Source organism: Schistocerca serialis, chromosome 2, assembly GCF_023864345.2.
Source record: "Schistocerca serialis cubense isolate TAMUIC-IGC-003099 chromosome 2, iqSchSeri2.2, whole genome shotgun sequence".
NCBI classification, from domain to species: Eukaryota; Metazoa; Arthropoda; class Insecta; order Orthoptera; family Acrididae; genus Schistocerca; species Schistocerca serialis.
In genome coordinates this window covers 5,806,770-5,824,776 of record NC_064639.1, presented here as the reverse complement: position 1 = coordinate 5,824,776, position 18,007 = coordinate 5,806,770, and positions in this window count along the sequence as shown.

Sequence of the window (18,007 nt, the reverse complement as noted above, 5' to 3'; positions counted from 1 at the left end):
TCTTATTGACGATTAAACACAGAAATTGCATCGGAATTAAATACAAAAGGCACAATGCCGACTTAAGTACAAGAAGACTGACTCTTCTTACAGTCTATGTTTTGAACCATCAATGTGACACTAGTTATGGATTCCGATGCTTCACTCCAGGTTCACTGTATCCCTTGGACCTTCTTATTGACTATGAAACACAGAAATTGCGTCGGAATTAAATACAATAGGCTCAATGCCGACTAAAGTACAAGAAGACTGACTCTTCCTACTGTCTATGTTTTGAACCATTCCTGTGACACTAGTCATAGATTCCGATGCTTCACTTCAGGTTTACTGTATTCCTCTCACCTTCGTATTGACTACGAAACACAGAAATTGCATCGGAATTAAATACAAAAGGTAAAATACCAACTTAAGTACAAGAAGACTGACTCTTCTTACTGACTATGTTTTTAACCATTCCTGTGACACTAGTCATAGATTCCGATGCTTAACTTGAGGATTACTGTATCCCTCTGACCTTTTTATTGACGATGAAACACAGAATTTGCATCGGCCTTAAATACAAAAGGCACAATGCCGACTTAAGTACAAGAAGACTGACTCTTCTTACTGTCTATGTTTTGGACCATCCCTGTGACACTAGTTATAGATTCCGATGCTTCACTCCAGGTTTACTGTATGCTTCGGACCATCTTATTGACGTTGAAACACAGAAATTGCATCGGAATTAAATAGAAAAGGCACAATGCCGACTTAAGTACAAGAATACTGACTCATCTTACTATCTATGCTTTGAAACATCCCTGTGACACTAGTTATTGATTCCGATGTTTCACTCCAGGTTTACTGTATCCCTTGGACCTTCTTATTGACGATGAAACACAGAAATTGCAGCGGAATTAAATACAAAAAGCACAATGCCGACTTAAGTACAAGAAGACTGACTCTTCTTACTGACTATGTTTTGAACCTTTCCTGTGACACTAGTTATAGATTCAGATGCTTCACTTCAGGTTAACTGTATCCCTCTGACCCTCTTATTGACGATGAAACACAGAAATTGCATCGGAATTAAACACAAATGGCACAATGCCGATTTGAGTACAAGAAGATTGACTATTCTTACTGTCTATGTTTTGAACCATTCCTGTGACACTAGTTATGGACTCCGATGCTTCACTCCAGGTTTACTGTATCCCTTGGACCTTCTTATTGACGATGAAAAACATAAAATTACATCGGAATTAAATTGAAAAGGTACAATGACGAATGAAGTAAAAGAAGTCTGACTCTTCTTACTGTCTATGTTTTGAACCATTAATGTGACCCTAGTTATAGATTACGATGCTTCACTCCAGGTTTACTGTATTCCTTGGACCTTCTTATTGACGATGAAACAGAGAAATTGCATCATAATTAAATTGAAAAGGCACAATGATAACTTAAGTACAAGAAGACTGACTCTTCTTACTGACTATGTTTTGAACCATTCCTGTGACACTAGTCATAGATTCCGATGCTTCTCTTTAGGATTACTGTATCCCTCTGACCTTCTTATTGACGATGAAACACAGAAATTGCATCGGAATTAAATACAAAAGGCACAATGCCGACTTAAGTACATGTAGACTGACTTTTCCTACTGTCTATGATTTGAACCATTCCTGTGACACTTGTTATAGAATCCGATGGTTCATTTCTGGTTTACTGTATCCCTTGGACCTTCTTATTGACGATGAAACACAGATATTGCATCGGAATTATATACAAAAGGCACAATGCCGACTTAAGTACAAGAAGACTGACTCTTCCAACTGTCTATGTTTTGAACAATTCCTGTGACACTAGTTATAGATTCCGATGCTTCACTTCAGGTTTACTTTATCCCTCTGACCGTCGTATTGACGAAGAAACACAGAAATTGCATCGGAATTAAACAGAAAAGGCACATTGCCGACTTAAGTACTAGAAGACTGTCTCTTCCTACTATCTATGTTTTGAACCATTCCTGTGATACTAGTTATAGATTCCGATGCTTCACTTCAGGTTTACTGTATCCCTTGGACTTTCTTATTGACGATGAAACACAGAAATTGCATCGGAATTAAATACAAAAGGCACAATGCCGACTTAACTACAAGAAGACAGACTCTTCTTACTGACTATGCTTTGAACCATTCCTGTGACTCTAGTTATAGATTCCGATGCTTAACTTCATGATTACTGTATCCCTCTGACCTTCTTAGTGACGATGAAACACAGAAATTGCATAGGAATTAAATACAAAAAGCACAATGCCGACTTAAGTACATGAAAACTGACTCATCTTACTATCTATGTTTTGAACCGTCCCTGTGACGCTAGTTATAGATTCCGCTGCTTCACTACAGGTTTACTGAATCCCTTGGACCTTCTTATTAACGATGAAACACAGAAATTGCATCGGAATTAAATACAAAAGGGACAATACCGACTTAAGTACAAGAAGACTGACTCTTCTTACTGACTATGGTTTGAACCATTCCTGTGACACTAGTTATAGATTCCGATGCTTCACTCCGTGTTTACTGTATCCCTCTGACCTTCTTATTGACGATGAAACACAGAAATTGTATCGGAATTAAATACAAAACTCACAATGCCGACTTAAGTACCAGATGTCTGACTCTTCTTACTGACTATGTTTTGAACCATTCCTGTGACACTAGTTATAAATTCCGTTGCTTCACTTCAGGTTTACTGTATCCCTTGGACCTTCTTATTGACGATGAAACACAGAAATTGCATCGGAATTAAATACAAAAGGCACAATGCAGAATTAAGTACAAAAAGACTGACTCTTCTTACTGTCTATGTTTTGAAACATTTCTGTGACACTAGTTATAGATTCCGATGCTTCACTCCAGGTTCACTGTATCCCTTGGACCTTCTTATTGACGATGAAACACAGAAATTGCATCGGAATTAAATACAATAGGCTCAATGCCGACTAAAGTACAAGAAGACTGACTCTTCCTACTATCTATGTTTTGAACCTTTCCTGTGACAGTAGTCATAGATTCCGATGCTTCACTTCAGGTTTACTGTATCCCTCTTACCTTCGTATTGACTATGAAACACAGAAATTGCATCGGTATTATATACAAAAGGCACAATACCGACTTAAGTACAAGAAGACTGACTCTTCTTACTGACTATGTTTTTAACCATTCCTGTGACACTAGTCATAGATTCCGATGCTTAACTTCAGGATTACTGTATCCCTCTGACCTTTTTATTGACGATGAAACACAGAAATTGCATCGGCCTTAAATACAAAAGGCACAATGCCGACTTAAGTACAAGAAGACTGACTCTTCTTACAGTCTATCTTTTGAACCATCAATGTGACACTAGTTATGGATTCCGATGCTTCACTCCAGGTTCACTGTATCCCTTGGACCATCTTATTGACGATGAAACACAGAAATTGCATCAGAATTAAATAGAAAATGCACAATGATGACTTAAGTACAAGAAGACTGACTCTTCTTACTGATTATTCGTTGAACCATCCCTGTGACGCTAGTTATAGTTTCCGATGCTTCACTCCAGGTTTACTGTATCCCTTGAACCTTCTTATTGACGATGAAACACAGAAATTGCATCGGAATTAAATACAAAAGGCACAATGCCGACTTAAGTACATGTAGACTGACTTTTCCTACTGTCTATGTTTTGAACCATTCCTATGACACTTGTTATAGATTCCGATGGTACATTTCTGGTTTACTATATCCCTTGGACCTTCTTATTGACGATTAAACACAGAAATTGCATCGGAATTTAATACAAATGGCACAATGCCGACTTAAGTACAAGAAGACTGACTCTTCTTACAGTCTATGTTTTGAACCATCAATGTGACACTAGTTATGGATTCCGATGCATCACTCCAGGTTCACTGTATCCCTTGGACCTTCTTATTGACTATGAAACACAGAAATTGCGTCGGAATTAAATACAATAGGCTCAATGCCGACTAAAGTACAAGAAGACTGACTCTTCCTACTGTCTATGTTTTGAACCATTCCTGTGACACTAGTCATAGATTCCGATGCTTCACTTCAGGTTTACTGTATTCCTCTCACCTTCGTATTGACTATGAAACACAGAAATTGCATCGGAATTAAATACAAAAGGTAAAATACCAACTTAAGTACAAGAAGACTGACTCTTCTTACTGACTATGTTTTTAACCATTCCTGTGACACTAGTCATAGATTCCGATGCTTAACTTGAGGATTACTGTATCCCTCTGACCTTTTTATTGACGATGAAACACAGAAATTGCATCGGCCTTAAATACAAAAGGCACAATGCCGACTTAAGTACAAGAAGACTGACTCTTCTTACTGTCTATGTTTTGGACCATCCCTGTGACACTAGTTATAGATTCCGATGCTTCACTCCAGGTTTACTGTATGCTTCGGACCATCTTATTGACGTTGAAACACAGAAATTGCGTCGGAATTAAATAGAAAAGGCACAATGCCGACTTAAGTACAAGAATACTGACTCATCTTACTATCTATGTTTTGAAACATCCCTGTGACACTAGTTATTGATTCCGATGCTTCACTCCAGGTTTACTGTATCCCTTGGACCTTCTTATTGACGATGAAACACAGAAATTGCAGCGGAATTAAATACAAAAAGCACAATGTCGACTTAAGTACAAGAAGACTGACTCTTCTTACTGACTATGTTTTGAACCTTTCCTGTGACACTAGTTATAGATTCCGATGCTTCACTTCAGGTTAACTGTATCCCTCTGACCCTCTTATTGACGATGAAACACAGAAATTGCATCGGAATTAAACACAAATGGCACAATCCCGATTTGAGTACAAGAAGATTGACTATTCTTACTGTCTATGTTTTGAACCATTCCTGTGACACTAGTTATGGACTCCGATGCTTCACTCCAGGTTTACTGTATCCCTTGGACCTTCTTATTGACAATGAAAAACATAAAATTACATCGGAATTAAATTGAAAAGGTACAATGACGAATGAAGTAAAAGAAGTCTGACTCTTCTTACTGTCTATGTTTTGAACCATTAATGTGACACTAGTTATAGATTACGATGCTTCACTCCAGGTTTACTGTATTCCTTGGACCTTCTTATTGACGATGAAACAGAGAAATTGCATCATAATTAAATTGAAAAGGCACAATGATAACTTAAGTACAAGAAGACTGACTCTTCTTACTGACTATGTTTTGAACCATTCCTGTGACACTAGTCATAGTTTCCGATGCTTCTCTTTAGGATTACTGTATCCCTCTGACCTTCTTATTGACGATGAAACACAGAAAGTGCATCGGAATTAAATACAAAAGGCACAATGCCGACTTAAGTACATGTAGATTGACTTTTCCTACTGTCTATGCTTTGAACCATTCCTGTGACACTTGTTATAGAATCCGATGGTTCATTTCTGGTTTACTGTATCCCTTGGACCTTCTTATTGACGATGAAACACAGATATTGCATCGGAATTATATACAAAAGGCACAATGCCGACTTAAGTACAAGAAGACTGACTCTTCCAACTGTCTATGTTTTGAACAATTCCTGTGACACTAGTTATAGATTCCGATGCTTCACTTCAGGTTTACTTTATCCCTCGGACCGTCGTATTGACGAAGAAACACAGAAATTGCATCGGAATTAAATAGAAAAGGCACAATGCCGACTTAAGTACTAGAAGACTGTCTCTTCCTACTGTCTATGTTTTGAACCATTCCTGTGATACTAGTTATAGATTCCGATGCTTCACTTCAGGTTTACTGTATCCCTTGGACTTTCTTATTGACGATGAAACACAGAAATTGCATCGGAATTAAATACAAAAGGCACAATGCCGACTTAACTACAAGAAGACAGACTCTTCTTACTGACTATGCTTTGAACCATTCCTGTGACTCTAGTTATAGATTCCGATGCTTAACTTCATGATTACTGTATCCCTCTGACCTTCTTAGTGACGATGAAACACAGAAATTGCATCGGAATTAAATACAAAAAGCACAATGCCGACTTACGTACATGAAAACTGACTCATCTTACTAACTATGTTTTGAACCGTCCCTGTGACGCTAGTTATAGATTCCGCTGCTTCACTACAGGTTTACTGTATCCCTTGGACCTTCTTATTAACGATGAAACACAGAAATTGCATCGGAATGAAATACAAAAGGGACAATACCGACTTAAGTACATGAAGACTAACTCTTCTTACTGACTATGATTTGAACCATTCCTGTGACACTAGTTATAGATTCCGATGCTTCACTCCAGGTTTACTGTATCCCTTGGACCTTCTTATTGACGATGAAGCACAGAAATTGTATCGGAATTAAATACAAAACTCACAATGCCGACTTAAGTACCAGATGTCTGACTCTTCTTACTGACTATGTTTTGAACCATTCCTGTGACACTAGTTATAAATTCCGTTGCTTCACTTCAGGTTTACTGTATCCCTTGGACCTTCTTATTGACGATGAAACACAGAAATTGCATCGGAATTTAATACAAAAGGCACAATGCAGAATTAAGTACAAAAAGACTGACTCTTCTTACTGTCTATGTTTTGAAACATTTCTGTGACACTAGTTATAGATTCCGATGCTTCACTCCAGGTTCACTGTATCCCTTGGACCTTCTTATTGACGATGAAACACAGAAATTGCATCGGAATTAAATACAATAGGCTCAATGCCGACTAAAGTACAAGAAGACTGACTCTTCCTACTGTCTATGTTTTGAACCATTCCTGTGAGAGTAGTCATAGATTCCGATGCTTCACTTCAGGTTTACTGTATCCTTCTTACCTTCGTATTGACTATGAAACACAGAAATTGCATCGGTATTATATACAAAAGGCACAATACCGACTTAAGTACAAGAAGACTGACTCTTCTTACTGACTATGTTTTTAACCATTCCTGTGACACTAGTCATAGATTCCGATGCTTAACTTCAGGATTACTGCATCCCTCTGACCTTTTTATTGACGATGAAACACAGAAATTGCATCGGCCTTAAATACAAAAGGCACAATGCCGACTTAAGTACAAGAAGACTGACTCTTCTTACAGTCTATCTTTTGAACCATCAATGTGACACTAGTTATGGATTCCGATGCTTCACTCCAGGTTCACTGTATCCCTTGGACCATCTTATTGACGATGAAACACAGAAATTGCATCAGAATTAAATAGAAAATGCACAATGATGACTTAAGTACAAGAAGACTGACTCTTCTTACTGATTATTCGTTGAACCATCCCTGTGACGCTAGTTATAGTTTCCGATGCTTCAGTTCAGGTTTACTGTATCCCTTGGACGTTCTTATTGACGTTGAAACACAGAAATTGCGTCGGAATTAAATAGAAAAGGCACAATGCCGCCTTAAGTACAAGAATACTGACTCATCTTACTGTCTATGTTTTGAACCATCCCTGTGACACTAGTTATAGATTCCGATGCTTCACTTCAGGTTTACTGTATCCCTCTGACCCTCTTATTGACGATGAAACACAGAAATTGCATCGGAATTAAATACAAATGGCACAATGCCGAATTGAGTACAAGAAGATTGACTCTTCTTACTGTCTATGTTTTGAACCATTCCTGTGACACTAGTTATGGACTCCGATGCTTCACTCCAGGTTTACTGTATCCCTTGAACCTTCTTATTGACGATGAAACACAGAAATTGCATCGGAATTAAATACAAAAGGCACAATGCCGACTTAAGTACATGTAGACTGACATTTCCTACTGTCTATGTTTTGAACCATTCCTATGACACTTGTTATAGATTCCGATTGTTCATTTCTGGTTTACTATATCCCTTGGACCTTCTTATTGACGATTAAACACAGAAATTGCATCGGAATTAAATACAAAAGGCACAATGCCGACTTAAGTACAAGAAGACTGACTCTTCTTACAGTCTATGTTTTGAACCATCAATGTGACACTAGTTATGGATTCCGATGCTTCACTCCAGGTTCACTGTATCCCTTGGACCTTCTTATTGACTATGAAACACAGAAATTGCGTCGGAATTAAATACAATAGGCTCAATGCCGACTAAAGTACAAGAAGACTGACTCTTCCTACTGTCTATGTTTTGAACCATTCCTGTGACACTAGTCATAGATTCCGATGCTTCACTTCAGGTTTACTGTATTCCTCTCACCTTCGTATTGACTACGAAACACAGAAATTGCATCGGAATTAAATACAAAAGGTAAAATACCAACTTAAGTACAAGAAGACTGACTCTTCTTACTGACTATGTTTTTAACCATTCCTGTGACACTAGTCATAGATTCCGATGCTTAACTTGAGGATTACTGTATCCCTCTGACCTTTTTATTGACGATGAAACACAGAATTTGCATCGGCCTTAAATACAAAAGGCACAATGCCGACTTAAGTACAAGAAGACTGACTCTTCTTACTGTCTATGTTTTGGACCATCCCTGTGACACTAGTTATAGATTCCGATGCTTCACTCCAGGTTTACTGTATGCTTCGGACCATCTTATTGACGTTGAAACACAGAAATTGCATCGGAATTAAATAGAAAAGGCACAATGCCGACTTAAGTACAAGAATACTGACTCATCTTACTATCTATGCTTTGAAACATCCCTGTGACACTAGTTATTGATTCCGATGTTTCACTCCAGGTTTACTGTATCCCTTGGACCTTCTTATTGACGATGAAACACAGAAATTGCAGCGGAATTAAATACAAAAAGCACAATGCCGACTTAAGTACAAGAAGACTGACTCTTCTTACTGACTATGTTTTGAACCTTTCCTGTGACACTAGTTATAGATTCAGATGCTTCACTTCAGGTTAACTGTATCCCTCTGACCCTCTTATTGACGATGAAACACAGAAATTGCATCGGAATTAAACACAAATGGCACAATGCCGATTTGAGTACAAGAAGATTGACTATTCTTACTGTCTATGTTTTGAACCATTCCTGTGACACTAGTTATGGACTCCGATGCTTCACTCCAGGTTTACTGTATCCCTTGGACCTTCTTATTGACGATGAAAAACATAAAATTACATCGGAATTAAATTGAAAAGGTACAATGACGAATGAAGTAAAAGAAGTCTGACTCTTCTTACTGTCTATGTTTTGAACCATTAATGTGACCCTAGTTATAGATTACGATGCTTCACTCCAGGTTTACTGTATTCCTTGGACCTTCTTATTGACGATGAAACAGAGAAATTGCATCATAATTAAATTGAAAAGGCACAATGATAACTTAAGTACAAGAAGACTGACTCTTCTTACTGACTATGTTTTGAACCATTCCTGTGACACTAGTCATAGATTCCGATGCTTCTCTTTAGGATTACTGTATCCCTCTGACCTTCTTATTGACGATGAAACACAGAAATTGCATCGGAATTAAATACAAAAGGCACAATGCCGACTTAAGTACATGTAGACTGACTTTTCCTACTGTCTATGATTTGAACCATTCCTGTGACACTTGTTATAGAATCCGATGGTTCATTTCTGGTTTACTGTATCCCTTGGACCTTCTTATTGACGATGAAACACAGATATTGCATCGGAATTATATACAAAAGGCACAATGCCGACTTAAGTACAAGAAGACTGACTCTTCCAACTGTCTATGTTTTGAACAATTCCTGTGACACTAGTTATAGATTCCGATGCTTCACTTCAGGTTTACTTTATCCCTCTGACCGTCGTATTGACGAAGAAACACAGAAATTGCATCGGAATTAAATAGAAAAGGCACATTGCCGACTTAAGTACTAGAAGACTGTCTCTTCCTACTATCTATGTTTTGAACCATTCCTGTGATACTAGTTATAGATTCCGATGCTTCACTTCAGGTTTACTGTATCCCTTGGACTTTCTTATTGACGATGAAACACAGAAATTGCATCGGAATTAAATACAAAAGGCACAATGCCGACTTAACTACAAGAAGACAGACTCTTCTTACTGACTATGCTTTGAACCATTCCTGTGACTCTAGTTATAGATTCCGATGCTTAACTTCATGATTACTGTATCCCTCTGACCTTCTTAGTGACGATGAAACACAGAAATTGCATCGGAATTAAATACAAAAAGCACAATGCCGACTTAAGTACATGAAAACTGACTCATCTTACTATCTATGTTTTGAACCGTCCCTGTGACGCTAGTTATAGATTCCGCTGCTTCACTACAGGTTTACTGAATCCCTTGGACCTTCTTATTAACGATGAAACACAGAAATTGCATCGGAATTAAATACAAAAGGGACAATACCGACTTAAGTACAAGAAGACTGACTCTTCTTACTGACTATGGTTTGAACCATTCCTGTGACACTAGTTATAGATTCCGATGCTTCACTCCGTGTTTACTGTATCCCTCTGACCTTCTTATTGACGATGAAACACAGAAATTGTATCGGAATTAAATACAAAACTCACAATGCCGACTGAAGTACCAGATGTCTGACTCTTCTTACTGACTATGTTTTGAACCATTGCTGTGACACTAGTTATAGATTCCGATGCTTCACTCCAGGTTCACTGTATCCCTTGGACCTTCTTATTGACGATGAAACACAGAAATTGCATCGGAATTAAATACAATAGGCTCAATGCCGACTAAAGTACAAGAAGACTGACTCTTCCTACTATCTATGTTTTGAACCTTTCCTGTGACAGTAGTCATAGATTCCGATGCTTCACTTCAGGTTTACTGTATCCCTTGGACCTTCTTATTGACGATGAAACACAGAAATTGCATCGGAATTAAATACAAAAGGCACAATGCAGAATTAAGTACAAAAAGACTGACTCTTCTTACTGTCTATGTTTTGAAACATTTCTGTGACACTAGTTATAGATTCCGATGCTTCACTCCAGGTTCACTGTATCCCTTGGACCTTCTTATTGACGATGAAACACAGAAATTGCATCGGAATTAAATACAATAGGCTCAATGCCGACTAAAGTACAAGAAGACTGACTCTTCCTACTATCTATGTTTTGAACCTTTCCTGTGACAGTAGTCATAGATTCCGATGCTTCACTTCAGGTTTACTGTATCCCTCTTACCTTCGTATTGACTATGAAACACAGAAATTGCATCGGTATTATATACAAAAGGCACAATACCGACTTAAGTACAAGAAGACTGACTCTTCTTACTGACTATGTTTTTAACCATTCCTGTGACACTAGTCATAGATTCCGATGCTTAACTTCAGGATTACTGTATCCCTCTGACCTTTTTATTGACGATGAAACACAGAAATTGCATCGGCCTTAAATACAAAAGGCACAATGCCGACTTAAGTACAAGAAGACTGACTCTTCTTACAGTCTATCTTTTGAACCATCAATGTGACACTAGTTATGGATTCCGATGCTTCACTCCAGGTTCACTGTATCCCTTGGACCATCTTATTGACGATGAAACACAGAAATTGCATCAGAATTAAATAGAAAATGCACAATGATGACTTAAGTACAAGAAGACTGACTCTTCTTACTGATTATTCGTTGAACCATCCCTGTGACGCTAGTTATAGTTTCCGATGCTTCAGTTCAGGTTTACTGTATCCCTTGGACGTTCTTATTGACGTTGAAACACAGAAATTGCGTCGGAATTAAATAGAAAAGGCACAATGCCGCCTTAAGTACAATAATACTGACTCATCTTACTGTCTATGTTTTGAACCATCCCTGTGACACTAGTTATAGATTCCGATTCTTCACTTCAGGTTTACTGTATCCCTCTGACCCTCTTATTGACGATGAAACACAGAAATTGCATCGGAATTAAATACAAATGGCACAATGCCGAATTGAGTACAAGAAGATTGACTCTTCTTACTGTCTATGTTTTGAACCATTCCTGTGACACTAGTTATGGACTCCGATGCTTCACTCCAGGTTTACTGTATCCCTTGAACCTTCTTATTGACGATGAAACACAGAAATTGCATCGGAATTAAATACAAAAGGCACAATGCCGACTTAAGTACATGTAGACTGACATTTCCTACTGTCTATGTTTTGAACCATTCCTATGACACTTGTTATAGATTCCGATTGTTCATTTCTGGTTTACTATATCCCTTGGACCTTCTTATTGACGATTAAACACAGAAATTGCATCGGAATTAAATACAAAAGGCACAATGCCGACTTAAGTACAAGAAGACTGACTCTTCTTACAGTCTATGTTTTGAACCATCAATGTGACACTAGTTATGGATTCCGATGCTTCACTCCAGGTTCACTGTATCCCTTGGACCTTCTTATTGACTATGAAACACAGAAATTGCGTCGGAATTAAATACAATAGGCTCAATGCCGACTAAAGTACAAGAAGACTGACTCTTCCTACTGTCTATGTTTTGAACCATTCCTGTGACACTAGTCATAGATTCCGATGCTTCACTTCAGGTTTACTGTATTCCTCTCACCTTCGTATTGACTACGAAACACAGAAATTGCATCGGAATTAAATACAAAAGGTAAAATACCAACTTAAGTACAAGAAGACTGACTCTTCTTACTGACTATGTTTTTAACCATTCCTGTGACACTAGTCATAGATTCCGATGCTTAACTTGAGGATTACTGTATCCCTCTGACCTTTTTATTGACGATGAAACACAGAATTTGCATCGGCCTTAAATACAAAAGGCACAATGCCGACTTAAGTACAAGAAGACTGACTCTTCTTACTGTCTATGTTTTGGACCATCCCTGTGACACTAGTTATAGATTCCGATGCTTCACTCCAGGTTTACTGTATGCTTTGGACCATCTTATTGACGTTGAAACACAGAAATTGCATCGGAATTAAATAGAAAAGGCACAATGCCGACTTAAGTACAAGAATACTGACTCATCTTACTATCTATGCTTTGAAACATCCCTGTGACACTAGTTATTGATTCCGATGTTTCACTCCAGGTTTACTGTATCCCTTGGACCTTCTTATTGACGATGAAACACAGAAATTGCAGCGGAATTAAATACAAAAAGCAAAATGCCGACTTAAGTACAAGAAGACTGACTCTTCTTACTGACTATGTTTTGAACCTTTCCTGTGACACTAGTTATAGATTCAGATGCTTCACTTCAGGTTAACTGTATCCCTCTGACCCTCTTATTGACGATGAAACACAGAAATTGCATCGGAATTAAACACAAATGGCACAATGCCGATTTGAGTACAAGAAGATTGACTATTCTTACTGTCTATGTTTTGAACCATTCCTGTGACACTAGTTATGGACTCCGATGCTTCACTCCAGGTTTACTGTATCCCTTGGACCTTCTTATTGACGATGAAAAACATAAAATTACAACGGAATTAAATTGAAAAGGTACAATGACGAATGAAGTAAAAGAAGTCTGACTCTTCTTACTGTCTATGTTTTGAACCATTAATGTGACCCTAGTTATAGATTACGATGCTTCACTCCAGGTTTACTGTATTCCTTGGACCTTCTTATTGACGATGAAACAGAGAAATTGCATCATAATTAAATTGAAAAGGCACAATGATAACTTAAGTACAAGAAGACTGACTCTTCTTACTGACTATGTTTTGAACCATTCCTGTGACACTAGTCATAGATTCCGATGCTTCTCTTTAGGATTACTGTATCCCTCTGACCTTCTTATTGACGATGAAACACAGAAATTGCATCGGAATTAAATACAAAAGGCACAATGCCGACTTAAGTACATGTAGACTGACTTTTCCTACTGTCTATGATTTGAACCATTCCTGTGACACTTGTTATAGAATCCGATGGTTCATTTCTGGTTTACTGTATCCCTTGGACCTTCTTATTGACGATGAAACACAGATATTGCATCGGAATTATATACAAAAGGCACAATGCCGACTTAAGTACAAGAAGACTGACTCTTCCAACTGTCTATGTTTTGAACAATTCCTGTGACACTAGTTATAGATTCCGATGCTTCACTTCAGGTTTACTTTATCCCTCTGACCGTCGTATTGACGAAGAAACACAGAAATTGCATCGGAATTAAATAGAAAAGGCACATTGCCGACTTAAGTACTAGAAGACTGTCTCTTCCTACTGTCTATGTTTTGAACCATTCCTGTGATACTAGTTATAGATTCCGATGCTTCACTTCAGGTTTACTGTATCCCTTGGACTTTCTTATTGACGATGAAACACAGAAATTGCATCGGAATTAAATACAAAAGGCACAATGCCGACTTAACTACAAGAAGACAGACTCTTCTTACTGACTATGCTTTGAACCATTCCTGTGACTCTAGTTATAGATTCCGATGCTTAACTTCATGATTACTGTATCCCTCTGACCTTCTTAGTGACGATGAAACACAGAAATTGCATCGGAATTAAATACAAAAAGCACAATGCCGACTTAAGTACATGAAAACTGACTCATCTTACTATCTATGTTTTGAACCGTCCCTGTGACGCTAGTTATAGATTCCGCTGCTTCACTACAGGTTTACTGAATCCCTTGGACCTTCTTATTAACGATGAAACACAGAAATTGCATCGGAATTAAATACAAAAGGGACAATACCGACTTAAGTACAAGAAGACTGACTCTTCTTACTGACTATGGTTTGAACCATTCCTGTGACACTAGTTATAGATTCCGATGCTTCACTCCGTGTTTACTGTATCCCTCTGACCTTCTTATTGACGATGAAACACAGAAATTGTATCGGAATTAAATACAAAACTCACAATGCCGACTTAAGTACCAGATGTCTGACTCTTCTTACTGACTATGTTTTGAACCATTCCTGTGACACTAGTTATAAATTCCGTTGCTTCACTTCAGGTTTACTGTATCCCTTGGACCTTCTTATTGACGATGAAACACAGAAATTGCATCGGAATTAAATACAAAAGGCACAATGCAGAATTAAGTACAAAAAGACTGACTCTTCTTACTGTCTATGTTTTGAAACATTTCTGTGACACTAGTTATAGATTCCGATGCTTCACTCCAGGTTCACTGTATCCCTTGGACCTTCTTATTGACGATGAAACACAGAAATTGCATCGGAATTAAATACAATAGGCTCAATGCCGACTAAAGTACAAGAAGACTGACTCTTCCTACTATCTATGTTTTGAACCATTCCTGTGACAGTAGTCATAGATTCCGATGCTTCACTTCAGGTTTACTGTATCCCTCTTACCTTCGTATTGACTATGAAACACAGAAATTGCATCGGTATTATATACAAAAGGCACAATACCGACTTAAGTACAAGAAGACTGACTCTTCTTACTGACTATGTTTTTAACCATTCCTGTGACACTAGTCATAGATTCCGATGCTTAACTTCAGGATTACTGTATCCCTCTGACCTTTTTATTGACGATGAAACACAGAAATTGCATCGGCCTTAAATACAAAAGGCACAATGCCGACTTAAGTACAAGAAGACTGACTCTTCTTACTGTCTATGTTTTGAACCATCCCTGTGACACTAGTTATAGTTTCCGATGCTTCACTCCAGGTTTACTGTATGCCTTGGACCATCTTATTGACGATGAAACACAGAAATTGCATCAGAATTAAATAGAAAATGCACAATGATGACTTAAGTACAAGAAGACTGACTCTTCTTACTGATTATTCGTTGAACCATCCCTGTGCCGCTAGTTATAGTTTCCGATGCTTCAGTTCAGGTTTACTGTATCCCTTGGACGTTCTTATTGACGTTGAAACCCAGAAATTGCGTCGGAATTTAATAGAAAAGGCACAATGCCGCCTTAAGTACAAGAATACTGACTCATCTTACTGTCTTTGTTTTGAACCATCCCTGTGACACTAGTCATAGATTCCGATGCTTCACTCCAGGTTTACTGTATGCCTCGGACCATCTTATTGACGTTGAAACACAGAAATTGCGTCGGAATTAAATAGAAAAGGCACAATGCCGACTTAAGTACAAGAATACTGACTCATCTTACTATCTATGTTTTGATCCATCCCTGTGACACTAGTTATTTATTCCGATGCTTCACTCCAGATTTACTGTATCCCTTGGACCTTCTTATTGACGATGAAACACAGAAATTGCAGCAGAATTAAATACAAAAAGCACAATGACGACTTAAGTACAAGAAGACTGACTCTTCTTACTGACTATGTTTTGAACCTTTCCTGTGACACTAGTTATAGATTCCGATGCTTCACTTCAGGTTAACTGTATCCCTCTGACCCTCTTATTGACGATGAAACACAGAAATTGCATCGGAATTAAACACAAATGGCACAATGCCGATTTGAGTACAAGAAGATTGACTCTTCTTACTGTCTATGTTTTGAACCATTCCTGTGACACTAGTTATGGACTCCGATGCTTCACTCCAGGTTTACTGTATCCCTTGGACCTTCTTATTGACGATGAAAAACATAACATTGCATCGGAATTAAATTGAAAAGGTACAATGACGAATGAAGTAAAAGAAGTCTGACTCTTCTTACTGTCTATGTTTTGAACCATTAATGTGACACTAGTTATAGATTACGATGCTTCACTCCAGGTTTACTGTATTCCTTGGACCTTCTTATTGACGATGAAACAGAGAAATTGCATCATAATTAAATAGAAAAGGCACAATGATAACTTAAGTACAAGAAGACTGACTCTTCTTACTGACTATGTTTTGAACCATTCCTGTGACACTAGTCATAGATTCCGATGCTTCACTTCAGGATTACTGTATCCCTCTGACCTTCTTATTGACGATGAAACACAGAAATTGCATCGGAATTAAATACAAAAGGCACAATGCCGACTTAAGTACATGTAGACTGACTTTTCCTACTGTCTATGCTTTGAACCATTCCTGTGACACTTGTTATAGATTCCGATGGTTCATTTCTGGTTTACTGGATCCCTTGGACCTTCTTATTGACGATGAAACACAGATATTGCATCGGAATCATATACAAAAGGCACAATGCCGACTTAAGTACAAGAAGACTGACTCTTCCAACTGTCTATGTTTTGAACAATTCCTGTGACACTAGTTATAGATTCCGATGCTTCACTTCAGGTTTACTTTATCCCTCTGACCGTCGTATTGACGAAGAAACACAGAAATTGCATCGGAATTAAATAGAAAAGGCACAATGCCGACTTAAGTACTAGAAGACTGACTCTTCCTACAGTCTATGTTTTGAACCATCCCTGTGACTCTAGTTATAGATTCCGATGCTTAACTTCATGATTACTGTATCCCTCTGACCTACTTAGTGACGATGAAACACAGATATTGCATCGGAATTAAATACAAAAAGCACAATGCCGACTTAAGTACATGAAAACTGACTCATCTTAGTATCTATGTTTTGAACCGTCCCTGTGACGCTAGTTATCGATTCCGCTGCTTCACTACAGGTTTACTGTATCCCTTGGACCTTCTTATTAACGATGAAACACAGAAATTGCATCGGAATTAAATACAAAAGGGACAATACCGACTTAAGTACAAGAAGACTGACTCTTCTTACTGACTATGATTTGAACCATTCCTGTGACACTAGTCATAGATTCCGATGCTTAACTTCAGGATTTCTGTATCCCTCTGACCTTCTTATTGACGATGAAACACAGAAATTGCATCGGAATTAAATACAAAAGGCACAATGCTGACTTAAGTACAAGAAGACTGACTCTTCTTACTGTCTATGTTTTGAACCATCCCTGTGACACTAGTTATAGATTCCGATGCTTCACTCCAGGTTTACTGTATCCCTTGGACCTTCTTATTGACGATGAAACACAGAAATTGTATCGGAATTAAATACAAAACTCACAATGCCGACTTAAGTACCAGAAGTCTGACTCTTCTTACTGACTATGTTTTGAACCATTCCT